The sequence below is a fragment of the Tamandua tetradactyla genome, chromosome 16 (genome assembly GCF_023851605.1).
Source record: "Tamandua tetradactyla isolate mTamTet1 chromosome 16, mTamTet1.pri, whole genome shotgun sequence".
In the NCBI taxonomy this organism is placed as follows: domain Eukaryota; kingdom Metazoa; phylum Chordata; class Mammalia; order Pilosa; family Myrmecophagidae; genus Tamandua; species Tamandua tetradactyla.
This window is the reverse complement of record NC_135342.1, coordinates 21,511,675-21,526,461: the sequence shown is the minus strand read 5'-3', so window position 1 is coordinate 21,526,461 and position 14,787 is coordinate 21,511,675. Positions and strand designations below refer to the sequence as shown.

The 14,787-nt window shown below is 37.5% G+C and overlaps 1 protein-coding gene and 1 pseudogene across 1 annotated transcript in view; one reads left to right on the top strand and one right to left on the bottom strand.

Annotated features, from left to right (window-relative positions):
• Positions 1-14,787, top strand: part of CD177 (CD177 molecule) — a 91,140-nt gene that overhangs the window by 50,401 nt on the left and 25,952 nt on the right. The window lies entirely within an intron of this gene.
• Positions 5,124-7,080, bottom strand: LOC143660208 (syntaxin-7 pseudogene; annotated as a pseudogene).

Below are 14,787 nucleotides of genomic sequence, written 5' to 3'. Positions count from 1 at the left end.
GAAGGAACACAGGGGTCACTGGACCCATACAGTTTCGAAAACCCGCAGGGCAAAGTCCATTAGATTTCAAAGTCTGAGAGTCATTTATCCTCAGGGCTTTAGAAAGTGGCAGTCCCACCCTTTCCAAATGCCTACGCCTGCCTCTCTCTGAAGGCAACCTTGGGGGATATTGGGGAGACCACCTTTCTCTCGGCTCCACCCTCTCCAAGCATTGGGGCCGCACCCGGGCTCTCTGCCATCTCCGGGGCACACTCTCAGCCCCTCCATGTGGTGGCAGCCAGGCTCTGCCCCAACCCCAAGAAACGTGCTTCACCCTCTCCAAGGCCTGAGGCGGCATGACTCTTCCACTGCAATGAGGTGGAAGGCCCATTCTCTGCCTTTGGGGCAAACTCACCCTCTCCACGGGCTTGGGTGGGTCCACTCTCCTGGCCTGAGGCATCTTGACTTCAGACCTCAGCCTCCGCGGTTTTGCCTCTGAAGTTATTTTTCCTCCAATGTGTCCCTTCTCTGAACCCCTCAGTCCAGACTGGCATCGGCTCTGTTTATACAGGTCCCACAGCACTCTCGTTGGCTTTCTATGCAGTAGTGTTGGATCATGCCCATCAGACATAAGGAGTTTCCACAAATCTTTCCTGGATAACTCCATGTCCGATCCTGACTTTCTCTGAAATGGCTGGCTGGTTCCACATTTGGTTAAATCCACACTACATTCTGTAGTCTCCCTTTCTGTAGGCCCAGAATTTTCTGGGACCTCAATTTCTGGTTTCTTTTTACTCAAGAGTTCAGTTTTCAGTTTATCTCTTTCCTGTCGCATTTCACTATAAGCTGCAAGGAGAAACCAGACTGCACTTTCGACATTTAATTTGGAGATCTCTTCTGCTAAATATCCAAGTTCATGGCTTTTAAAATCTACCTTCCAGGCAATACCATTAGTCAACTTTGCCAGATTATCTGCCATTTTAAAACAAGGATCACCTTCCTTCCAGTTTACAATAACACGGACCTCATTTCTGTCTAGAGCCTGGTCAGAGGTATCTTTAGAGTTCGTGTTTCTACCAACAGTCTCTTCACAGCATTCTAGGCCTTCTCTATCAAGCTTCTCACAACTCTTCCAGAATCTTTCCCATATCCATTTAAAAAGCCGTTCCAACATGTTTGGTATTTGCACACTGCAGCAGCAGCACCCCACTCTCCGGTACCAAAATCTGTTCTAGTTTGCTAGCTGCTGGAATGCAATATACCAGAAACGGAATGGCTTTTAACAAGGGGAATTTAATGAGTTGCTAGTTTATAGTTCTAAGGCCGAGAATTAAAACAAGTCTATAGAAAAGTCCAATCAAAGGCATCCAGGGAAAGATACCTTGGTTCAAGAAGGCCGATGAAGTTCAGGGTTTCTCTCTCATCTGGAAAGGCACATGGCGAACGCAGTCAGGGCTTCTCTCTCGGCTGGAAGGGCACATGGCAGACACGGCGTCATCTGCTAGATTTCTCTCCTGGCTTCCTGTTTCATGAAGCTCCCCGGGAGGCATCTTCCTTCTTCATCTCCAAAGATCGCTGGCTGAAGGACTCTCTGCTTCGTGGTGCTGCAGCATTCTCTGCTCTCTCTGAATCTCTCTGAATCTATTTCTCCAAAATGTTTCCTCTTTTATAGGACTCCAGTAAACCAATCAATACCCACTCAAATGGGTGGAGACATATCATCCCCTAATCCAGTTTAACAACCGTTCTTAACTAAATCTCATCAACCAGGGAGATGATCCCATCACAGTCCCAAATACACAGCATTGAATAGAGACTATTCTACCTTTAAGAAATGGGATTTATATTAAAACATGACTTTTCTTAGGGGGCATACTTCCTTTCAAACCAGCACAATAGTTAAAGAAATAATAGCTGAAAACTTCTCAACTCTTACAAAAAATAAAAATATACATATCCAACAAGCACAACGTACTGAAAACAGAATAAACCCTAGTAGACCTATTCCAAGACACCTACTAATCAAAATGTTAAATGCTAAATATAAAGAGAGAATTCTGAAAGCAGCGAGAGAAAATCATTGTGTCATATACACGGATCCTCAATAAGACTAAGCACTGATTTTTTTTTCAGGAACCATGGAGGCAAGAAGGCAGTAATATGACAATCTAAGGTACTGAAAGAGGAAAAATGTCAGCCAAAATTCTTTATCCAACAAAACTGTCCTTCAAAAATGATGAAGCATTTGAGACATTCATAGATAAACAGAAACTGAGAGAGTTTGTCAGCAAAAAACCTGCCCTACAAAATTACTAAAGGATTTCTTCAGGTTGAAAGGGGACAGGAGATTGTGCCTTAGAGCAGTATGCAAAAGTGAAAATCTTCAGTAAAGGTCACTGCAGGGGTAAATGCAAAGCCCAACAGTACTGTATCTTCAGCATATAACTCTACTATTTATTTCCTATAAGAGTTAGAAGACAATTGAATAAGAAATAATCATATTTCCTTGCAACAGACCTACAAAATATAAAGAAGTAATGTGTGAAAAAAACAACATAAAGAGGGAGAAATGGAAAAATATGGGAGCAGACAATAAGAAGATGCAAATAAATAAAATCATAAATGAGAGGGGAGACATTATTACCAACCCCACAGAAATAGAAAGGATCATAAGAGAACAGAATGAACCACTGTGTGCTTACAAATTAGACAACCTAGATAAAATGGACAAATTCCTAGAAACACATGAAAAACCTACACTGACTCCAGAAGAAATAGAAGATCTCAACAGACCGATCACAAGTAAAGCGATTGAATCAGTCATCAAAAACCTCCCAACAAAAAAAAGCCCAGGACCAAATGGCTTCACAGATGAATTCTACCAATCATTAAAAGAATTAATCCCTTGGGCGGGCCACGGTGGCTCAGCAGGTAAGAGTGCTTGCCTGCCATGCCCGAGGACCCGGGTTCGATTCCCAGTGCCTGCCCACCTAAAAAAAATAATAATAAAATAAAATAAAATAAAATATTAATTACCATCTATTAAAAAAAAGAATTAATCCCAATTCTGCTCAAATTAATCCAAACAGTAGGGAACACTACCTAATTGAATCTATGAGGGCAATATCATCCCCTAACCAATGCCAGATAAAGACACCAAAAGAAAAGAAAATTACAGATGAATAACCCTTATGAATATAGACACAAAAATCCTCAACAAAATACTAGCAAACTGAATCCAATGGCACAATAAAATAATTATATACCATAAGCAATTTATTTATTATTGACTTTTATTAACAATAAATTTATTAATAAATAGATGTTACTAATTAATAAATAATATTATTTATGATTATTTATTATTGATTTAAAGTAGGATTTATTCCAGGTATGCAAAGATGGTTCAACAAAGAGAAAGTATATTAATGTAATACAATAGCACATTAATTGAACAAAGAAAATTAATGATCATCTCAATTGATGCAGAAAAATCATCTGCAAAATCCAGCACCCCTTCTTTTTTCTTTTTATTTATTATTTTTCCTTTTAAAAAATTCATTTATGTATTTTTTAAACAAAACAACAAATACATTCTTATCATAGATCATCCCATTATTGATACATAATCAATAGCTCACAATATCATCGCATAGTTGCGTATTAATCATCATGATCGTTTCTTAGAACATTTGCATCAATTCAGAAAAAGAAAACAGAAAAAAATTCATACATACCATACCCTTTCCCCTCCCTTTCATTGATTACTAGCATTTCAGTCTACTAAATTTATTTTAACATTTGTTCCCCCTATTATTTATTTATTTTTAATCCATATGTTTTACTCATCTGTCAGTAAGGTAGATAAAAGCAGCATTAGACACAAGGTTTTCACAATCACACAGTCACATTATACAATCATCTTCAAGAAACATGGCTACTGGAATACAGCTCTACATTTTCAGGCAGTTCCCTCCAGACTCTCCATTACATCGTAACTGAAAAGGTGATATCTATATAATGCTAAGAATAACTGCCAAGATAGGCTCTTGACTCTGGAATCTTTCAGTCAGTGACACTTTATTTTGTGTCATTTCTCTCTTCCTCCTTTTGGTCGAGAAGATTTTCTCAATCCCTTGGTGCTGAGTTCCAGCTCATTCTAGGATTTCTGTCCCCTGTTGTCAGGAAGGTCCACACCCCTGGGGGTCATGTCCCACGTAGACGGGGAAGGGTGGTGAGTTTGCTTGTTGTGTTGGCTGGAGAGAGAGGCCACATCTGAGCAGCAAAAGAGGTTCTCTTGGGGGTGACTCATAGGCCTAATTTTATGTATTTATTTTAGCCTATTCTTTGTGGGGTTAAGTTTCATATGAATGAACCCCAAGATTGGGGGCTCAGCCTACTGCTTTGGTTGTCCCCACTGCTTGTGAGAATATCAAGAATTCTCTACTTGGGGAAGTTGAATTTTCCCCCTTTCTCACCATTCCCCGAAGGGGACTTTGCAAATACTTATTTACTCACTGTTCAAATCCTTCTGGGATTTATCAAAGCATCACTCTGGACAAATCTACAAAATCTCATGCCCTACTTAAGGTTCCATTTACTTATGTGCTCAATTAAGCTGTCCACATAAGTTATATTAGGAAATGTACTAGTCAAAATACAAATTTTGTACCAAAGAAATACTTTTTGCTTTAGTCTCACACATAAGTTAGTTTTAAGATATTAATTACCATCTATTTTCAACACCCTGCATTGTTGACTTTCTTTGTTCTTCCTCATGCAAAACATTTTTAAATTTGTACATTTAGTCACTATCATTATATACTCTAGGCATTCCTAGATTATTTAAGTCTTTATCGTATATGTTTTCTTCTGATTTCATTTGACAGCACCCCTTTTTTTTCGTTTGAAATCATCTTTATTTTGATTGCAAAGATACATTTTACTTAGTTACTTCACATTTTATTTGTTCCCATTTGACATCTTAGAGCTTGCCATGTAAAACAAAACATTGCCTTCACTATCAAACTGTTATTCAAGAACATTATAAAATACAAACCATAAACTAAGATAGTGCTTTTTACAGTATGCAGAATACAGCATTAAAACAACATTGATTTAAAAAGGCAAGTGAATCAATTGGCAAAACATCCGATTCTTTTTCTAATGAAAAATGGTACAAAATGGCACACATATTAAACACTAAATTTTAAGTGTTACATGCTCAAAAAATGATAATCATGGGAAAGCTATTTCCCTGACCTAATTTCGACCCCAGGATACACAAGTAACCTTTATTCTACAGGACAAAAGAGAGGGTACACAGTGGTCCATAAAGTCAGACTGCCCTAGTGAAGATGGTTTACCCCAACACAATAGGTAATGATTTTTCATATCCATCCTCCAAATTATAATAAACATTTATAGCAACTATATTTTCTCAAGTATACGTCAGACTTACATAGAGCCTATGTAAAAACAATCCATCTTTAGTATTTTACCAGGCAATCCATGGCACATGCTCAGTATATGCACACTGGGAATATGAGATTAGAAAATTATTAGCTGATTTCATAAGGGTCCTAAGAAAAAACTGACAATAAAAGTTAAATAGGTAATTTGTGCTGTTGTGAACCAGACACACACACACACACACACACACACACACACACATACACACATTACTTTTTTAGTTACTGAGAATGTTTCCTCTGCTGGCCCAAAAATCAAAATTAAATTTGAGATTTTTAATTGAAGTAATTACAATCTGGATGCATGTGACATAGTGAAAGAGAGATGGGCCCAGGGCATAAAAACACCTTTAAATTTACAAATTCCAATCAGTAATATATAGTCAAATATACAGACTAAGTCAACAGGCAAATAAATTATAAATGAAAGGCATCTACAAATGTGGGCAAAACAGCAATTATTAGACTGAAAAGCATAGGAGTTATGTCAGCAGTGATATTTAGAAAAATTCTCAGTATTACAAAATATCAGATTTAACTAAAAGGAAACTTCCCCTCAAAAATAACAAAGTATGGGAACCATCCTTTACTCAATAGCTTTACAATAATAAAAACAAAAACACAATTACAGGAACCTTCCTACATAATTTAGGTAACGTAGTGCCAGAGTGTACTCCTTTCAAATGTCAGCCTCTCATTGCTTCCCATATGATGAGACTGATAATCACAGCTCCAACGACAAGGATAAAAATTATGATGCACAGGGTTTTCCTGGATTTGCGCTGGTAATCTGCTGCCCTTGACAGCTGCTGGTTTGCCTGCTGAACGTGCACTTCAGCGTTCTCTACACTGGCTTCTATGCTATCTATCACATCTCCTTGCTCATGAATCATCATTCCCAAATCTTTAAATATTTCATTAATATCCATAATATCAGCTTCGAGCTGCCTAATAGAAGACTCTCTCTCATGAATGAGGCGGAGGTCATCCTCTGTGATTTCTTCATCCTGCACCTGCACTTGAGGTTGAGTTTGGCTTTCCCAGGATACAAGATTCCTTTCTTTTGAACTGTCCTCAGGAAAACCACCAGATACTCTGGAGCTGGCTCTGACTCGAGCAACAAACTCCTTCTCTTTCTCAGCAGCTTGCCTCTGGACCTTCTGAAAGTTTGTCAGTGAGGTTGTGAATTCAGCTACTAAGCGATCCTTCTGTATTTTCCTTTGCCGCTGTTCACTGGGGGTAGTGGGAAGAGATCCAAACTCTTTAATGTATTTATCTGTTTCTTTGGCAAGTTGGTTAGTATACTGCTGCTTCTGTTGCAGCTGTTGCCTTAATTCCGGAGAATCTTGGGGCGTTCCAAGCTGATTCAGAGTCCTTTGTATTTCCACAGAGCACTGTGTGATCTTCTGGATGTTGGAAGAGATGCGCTGGGCCAGCTGGGCAGGGTCCCCACCAATTCCCGGAGTGTAAGACATGGTTGACTGGCTTATTCACTAATTTCATCAGATGCTGGGGGGCCGTACAGAAGTTTCTCTAAGCAATGACCCGACCTCCTCGGCGGCCGCCTCCTCCGCGGGGCACCATCAACCGCGGGCCCAGAGCGCCCGGACAGGATTCAGCTGATGGGCGGCGGCGCTGGGACACTCAGTGCCACAGCACCCCTTCTTGATAAAAAACACAACATACAGAAAACTAGGAAGAGAAGGAAACTTCCTAAACATAACTCATGGCTTATATGAAAAACCCACAGCTAACATCATAGTCATTGGTGAAAAACTGAAAGCTTTGCCTCTAAGATCAGGAACAATTTTGCTCTGGGTTTAGTTTGCTGTTCTTTTAAAAAGTACTTGTTTAGGGCTATCATTTCCCCTTCAGCACTGCCCCTTGTGCTTCTCATAAATTTTGATATGTTGTGTTCTTATTTTCATTTGTTTCGAGATATTATTGATTTCTCTTGCAATTTCTTCTTTGAACCACTGTCCCCATTGTTATTCAACATTGTACTGGAAGTTCTAGCCAGAGCAGTTAGGCCAGAAAAAGAAGTTAAAGGTATCCAAATTGGAAAGTAAGAAGTAAAACCTTCACTATTTACAGGTGACATGATCCTATATATAAAAAGTCCCCAAAAGCTACAGCAAAGCTTCTAGGGCTAATAAACTAATTCAGCAAAATGGCAGGATACATGATCAACATGCAAAAAAGCAATAATGTTTCTATACATTAGCAATGAACAATCTGAAGAGGAAATAAAGGGAAAAAATACAATTATAATAGCAACTGAAAGAAACAAACATCTATGAATAAATTTAACCAAAGATGTAAAGGACTTATATGCAGAAAGCTACAAAATGCTGTGAAAAGAAATCAAAGAAGATCTAAATAAAAGGAAGGCTATTCTATGTTCATGGATTGGAAGACTAAATATTGAGAGGTCAATTCTACCCAAAACAATTTACAGATTCAATGCAATCCCAATTCCAACAGCCTTCTTTGCATAAGTGGAAAAACTGATCATCAAAATTATCTGGAAGGTTATGGAGCTCCAAATAGCTAAACACATCTTTAAAAAGAAGAACAAAGTCAGAGGATTCACACTTCTTGATATTTATACTTATTATGAAGCTACATTGATTAAAACAGCATGGTACTCTGCCATGCCAGAGACCCGGGTTTGATTCCTGGTGCCTGCCCATGCAGAAAAAAAACAAGAACAGCAACAGTATGGTACTGGCACAGGCACAAACATATAGACTATTAGAATCAAACCGAGAGCTCAGAAATAGACCCTGATATCTATGGCTAACAGATTTTTTTTTTTTTTTTTTTTTTTTTTTTTACATCTTTTTTTTTTTTTTTTATTAATTAAAAAAAGAATTAACAAAACAATTAGAAATCATTCCAATCTACATGTACAATCAGTAATTCTTAATAACATCACATAGTTGCATATTCATCATTTCTTAGTACATTTGCATCAATTTAGAAAAAGAAATAAAAAGACAACAGAATAAGAATTAAAACAATAATAGAAAGAAAAAAAAACAAAAAAAACAAAAACAAAAAACCTATACCTCACATGCAGCTTCATTCAGTGTTTTAACATAATTGCATTACAATTGGGTAGTATTGTGCTGTCCATTTCTGAGTTTTTATATCCAGTCCCGTTGTACAGTCTGTATCCCTTCATCTCCAATTATCCCTTCTCTTTTTTTTTTTTTTTTAATTAACGGAAAAAAAGAAATTAACCCAACATTTAGAGATCATACCATTCTACACATGCAATCATTAATTCTTAACATCATCACATAGATGCATGATCATCATTTCTTAGTACATTTGCATTGGTTTAGAAGAACTAGCAACATAACCGAAAAAGATATAGAATGTTAATATAGAGAAAAAAATAAAAGTAATAATAGTAAAATCAAAACAAAACAAAACAAAACAAAACAAAAACCTATAGCTCAGATGCAGCTTCATTCAGTGTTTTAACATGATTACTTTACAATTAGGTATTATTGTGCTGTCCATTTTTGAGTTTTTGTATCTAGTCCTGTTGCACAGTCTGTATCCCTTCAGCTTCAATTACCCATTGTCTTACCCTGTTTCTAACTCCTGCTGAACTCTGTTACCAATGACATATTTCAAGTTTATTCTCGAATGTCCGTTCACATCAGTGGGACCATACAGTATTTGTCCTTTAGTTTTTGGCTGGATTCACTCAGCATAATATTCTCTAGGTCCATCCATGTTATTACATGGTTCATAAGTTTATCTTGTCTTAAAGCTGAATCCATTCTGCCATTCTATGTCTTTTGATTGGGAAATTCAGTCCATTAACTTTTAGTGTTATTACTGTTTGGATAATATTTTCCTCTACCATTTTGGCTTTTGTATTATATATATCATATCTGATTTTCCTTCTTTCTACACTTTACTCCATACCTCTCTCTTCTGTCTTTTCGTATCTGACTCTAGTGCTCCCTTTAGTATTTCTTGCAGAGCTGGTCTCTTGGTCACAAATTCTCTCAGTGACTTTTTGTCTATAAATGTTTTAATTTCTCCTTCATTTTTGAAGGACAATTTTGCTGGATATAGGAGTCTTGGTTGGCAGTTTTTCTCTTTTAGTGATTTAAATATATCATCCCACTGTCTTCTAGCTTCCATGGTTTCTGCTGAGAAATCTACACATAGTCTTATTGGGTTTCCCTTGTATGTGACAGATTGTTTTTCTCTTGCTGCTTTCAAGATCCTCTCTTTCTCTTTGACCTCTGACATTCTAACTAGTAAATGTCTTGGAGAACGCCTATTTGGGTCTATTCTCTTTGGGGTGCGCTGCACTTCTTGGATCTGTATATTTAGGTCTTTCATAAGAGTTGGGAAATTTTCAGTGATAATTTCTTCCATTAGTTTTTCTCCTCCTTTTCCCTTCTCTTCTCCTTCTGGGACACCCACAACACGTATATTTGTGCGCTTCATATTGTCATTCAGTTCCCTGATTCCCTGCTCAAGTTTTTCCATTCTTTTCCCTATAGTTTCTGTTTCTTTTTGGAATTCAGTTGTTCCATCCTCCAGTTCACTAATTGTAGCTTCTGTCTCTTTAGATCTACCATTGTAGGTATCCATTGTTTTTTCCATTTTTTCTTCTTTGTCCTTCACTCCCACAAGTTCTGTGATTTGTTTTTTCAGATTTTCTATTTCTTCTTTTTGTTCAGCCCATATCTTCTTCATGTCCTCCCTCAATTTATTGATTTGGTTTTTGAAGAGTTTTTCCATTTCTGTTCGTATATTCAGCATTAGTTGTCTCAGCTCCTGTATCTCATTTGAACTATTGGTTTGTTCCTTTGATTGGGCCATATCTTCAATTTTCCGAGCGTCATCCATTATTTTCTGCTGGTGTCTGGGCATTTGATCAGATCTCCCTGGGTGTGGGACCCAGCTGGTTGAAAGGTTTTTCTGTGGAATCTCTGGGCTCTGTTTTTCTTTTCCTGCCCAGTAGGTGGCACTCGTGGCGGTCGTTTGTCTGCGGGGCAGTCGGCCCGGGAAACCGCGCGTGGAGGCGGGGGTCGCTGGCCGTGGCTTGGGGGAGTGCCGGTCCAAATTGCCCAGCTGGCCCGAGACGCCAAGCGTGACGGGAGGGCCCCGCTATCCAATGTTCCCAGTCAGACCGGGGAGCCACGTGCGTGGAGGGGACCCCAGACGCCAGCCACCCCAGCCGGGAAAACGTGCACCCCTCGGGTATCTCACAGCAGTGGATTCTCCCTGCCCGTTCAGCCGTTCCAGAATGGGGTACGCTGTCTTTTTTGGTCTCTGTCGTGACTCCGGGAGCTGTTTTGTATTGTTTCTGTTTCTTTAGTTGCTTTTCTGGAGGAGGAACTAAGACCCGCGCGTCTTACTAAGCCGCCATCTTCTCCGGAAGTCCAGATTTTTTTTTAATTAAAAATTTTTTGGGGGGCATAGGCAGGCTCTGGGAATTGAACCTGGGTCTCTGGCATGGCAGGTGAGAATTCTGCCACTAAGCCAGCATTGCACTGCCCTGGCTAACTGATTTTTGACCAGGTTGCCAAGTACACTCATTTGAGAAAGAATAGTCTCTTCAACAAATGATGCTAGGAAAACTAGATATCCATTTTTAAAAGAATGAAGGAGGACCCCCTGTCTCACACCACATGCAAAAAATGAACTCAAAATGGATCTGAGATCTAAATATAAGAACCGAGACTATAAAGCTTCTAGAAAAGTACTTGGGGAAAGCACTTCAGTACCTTGTGTTAGGCTAGACTTTGCACTAAAAGCACAAGTAGCAAAAGAAAAATAGATAAATAGGACCTCCTTAAAATTAAGAACTTTTGCATACCATAGGACTTATTCATGACAGTAAAGAGACAACTTACAGAATGGGAAAAAATATTTGGAAATCACAGATCTGATAAGGGTTTAATATCCTAAATTTTTAAAGAACTCTTACAACTCAACATCAAAAAGAAAACAAACCCATCATAAATGGGTAAAAGACTTGAATAGACATTTTTTCCAAAGATATACAAGATGGCCAAAAGGCACGTGAAAAGATGCTCAACATCATTAGCCAGTAGAGAAATGCAAGTCAAAATGACAATGAAGGACGACGGCTACAACGTCGACCAGGGTGGCAGAAGAGGCTGAGCGCCAAAGAGATTTGCCCTCTGGGAAGCCGGATCCCGAGTCCCGCAGGATGGATCCTTCACCAGTCCAGCACTGGCCGCTACCAGATGCTTCACAATGAAGAGGATAATTCAGAATTATCTGCTATAGAGCAGCCATCAACCTCAAACCCAGCACCACGGGTTGTACAGACAACTCCTTCAGCACCAGACCTTGAAACGGACTCTTCTCCTCCACCGTATAGTAGTATTACTGTGGAAGTACCTACAACTTCAGATGCAGACGTTTATAATGAGTTTTATCCTGTGCCACCTCCCTACAGTGTTTCTACCTCCCTTCCTACATATGATGAGGCTGAGAAGGCTAAAGCTGCTGCAATGGCAGCTGCAGCAGCAGAAACATCTCAAGGAACTCAGGAGATGATTTTAATGATGCAGAACAGCTCAGAGTCAGTAATGATGGCATTTTCATGCTGGCGTTTTTCATGGCATTTATTTTCAACTGGCTTGGATTTTGTTTATCCTTCTGTATAACCAATACCATAGCTGGAAGGTATGGTGCTGTCTGTGGATTTGGTCTTTCATTGATCAAATGGATCCTTATTGTCAGGTTTTCTGATTCCTTTACTGGATATTTCAATGGACAGTATTGGCTTTGGCGGATATTTCTTGTGCTTGGCATTCTCCTTTTCTTCCAAGGATTTGTTAATAATCTAAAAGTCAGAAATATGTCTGAAAGTATGGCCGCTGCTCATAGAACAAGATATTTCTTCTTATTATAAAGACTGCAGCGACCAGACATTTCTTTCCTATACCAATGTGAAATTTTCAGATGATCTGTAAGCCTAGGGTAGGATAGAAGACTACTACTAATAGAAGAAAAATTGGTGAAGAAAAGATACAGCTTCAAAATTGAATGGCAGGATGGTTTATACTTAAAAGCCATTTCTGTTCAGTCTCTTAAATATCTATATCTCATTTCTTTTGTGCATTTGCATATGTGCCCATTTAAGAGATTTGCATATAGTTGAAAGAAACCGTAGAATTGATTGCATAATGTTTAGTCACATTGGGTTAATCAGTGTTTGATATAATTGAGAAATTTGAGTGATAACAGTCTTCCAGCATGAGTGCCATTGACTTTTGACCTGACATTTAGTATAATAAAAATGAAATTATTACCATGTCAGATGCTTTAGTGTCTGGCGCTTTGATTCATGTAGTAACTGCACATAAAACATCTTTTGTTATATATAAAGTTTATTGAAATCTACAGCGCAGATTATTAGAAAGGTTCTGCCAGATTTTTGACCATGTTATTTACATTATTCCGTAAAACTCTTTCTGTAAATAACCATGCATAAATTACTTTCTGCATTGTTTTCTTAGAAATTGTGTCTAGGTATCTCTTCATTAATGTTAAATTAAGTGAACTTAATATATATTTAGAAAATTTGGGTGTTAAAGGTATAGATTGTTTCAGGCAAATTTTTAAGAAAATGTGGGTGTACGGAATGTCCTTTATAAGAAAATCTTTTTTTTTAAAGGAATATACCAGTTTTAGAAATTCCAAATGAGGGACTTGGTTTTTAGCATTGTCACCTTGTAGATTCTTGTAGGAAGAGATTGCATTAGACGTATTTATTTCATTTAAGACAGTTTTGAGGATTAGTTTTCTGAATAAGTTATTCTCATTTGCATTTGTCTTTTAAAAAGCCAATAAAAGTATCTTTCAGTGTCATTGTAATATTTTTTTCCTTAGGTTTTTAAGTTGTTAGGCTTCTCAAATAAAAAACTTGTGTTATTAATAACTTCTTTTTTTTGTTTTTTTGGTCTTTCTTTATTATTAATAACTTCTTGATGTATGGTAGTATGATGACTTTTAAAAATGATAGCCTGAATTGAGAAATGCAAACTAATCCATTTTCAAGCTATGGAAATGTGTGTGTTTGTAGACAATATGGGTGGGGTGTGTAAGTGTTTTGAGAGAGAGTGTATGTGTGTAGGAGGAGAGATTAAAAATAGACCGTAGTAACCATTTTTACAACTGGAATCTACTTTATAATCATAAGCTTCTACATTTTGCATCTTGCAGATCATTTTGTATTTCACCTGTTTTTCTTTTTAGTTATTTCTTTACTTTTGAATGCCAACATTAAAAAATGATGGGAATTCCATCTTTTAAACTTAAAGATAATTTAATACAAGTATATAGAACATATAAATTGGTTGCTTATTCCTTATTAGATACTGACTACTAAAAAGTACATCCAGCTATTCAGGGATATTTTTCCGTTGTGAAAAAATAAAATTTATTATGCTTTATATAAAAAAAATGACAATGAAGTTGTGTTGGTCTGAAAGCATTATGTACTCCAGGAAAGCTATGTTTCAATCCTGATCCAGTCTTGTGGAGACAGTGTTTCTTTTAGTCCTAATTCAATACTGAGGGTTGGAAATTTTGATTAGATTATCTCCATGAGATGTGACACACACAATTGTGGGTGTGACCTTTGATTAGATGAAGATGTGACTCCACCCATTCCTGGTGGGTCTTTTTTTTCCCATCCACCCAATTTATTTTATCCCTTATTCCCTCTATTATTTATTTATGTTTTATCCGTATTTTTTTTAGTCATATGTCCATACCCTGGATAAAAGGAGCATCAGACATGAAGATTTCACCATCACACAGTCACATTGTACAAGTTATATCTTTATACAATTGTCTTCAAGAATCAAGGCTACTGTCCTCTTCAATAAATGGTGCTTGGAGAACTGGATATCCATATGCAAAAGAATGAAAGAGGATCTATATCTCACACCTTATACAAAAATTAACTCAAAATTGATCAAAGATCTAAACATTAGAGCTAAGATCATAAAATTTTTAGAAGAAAACGTAGGGAAATATTTTATAAAACTTGTATTAGGAGGTGGTTTCCTAGACCTTACACCCAAAGCACGAGCATTGAAGAAAGAAATAGACAAATGGAAACTCTTCAACATTAAACGCTATCGTGCATCAAAGAACTTTGTCAAGAAAATAAAAAGGCAGCCTATGCAATGGGAGATAATATTTGGAAACCACATATCAGATAAGGGTTTAGTATCCAGAAGATAAAAAAAGATTCTTCAACTCAATAACAAAAAGACAAACAACCCAATTAAAAAATGGGCAAAAGACATAAACA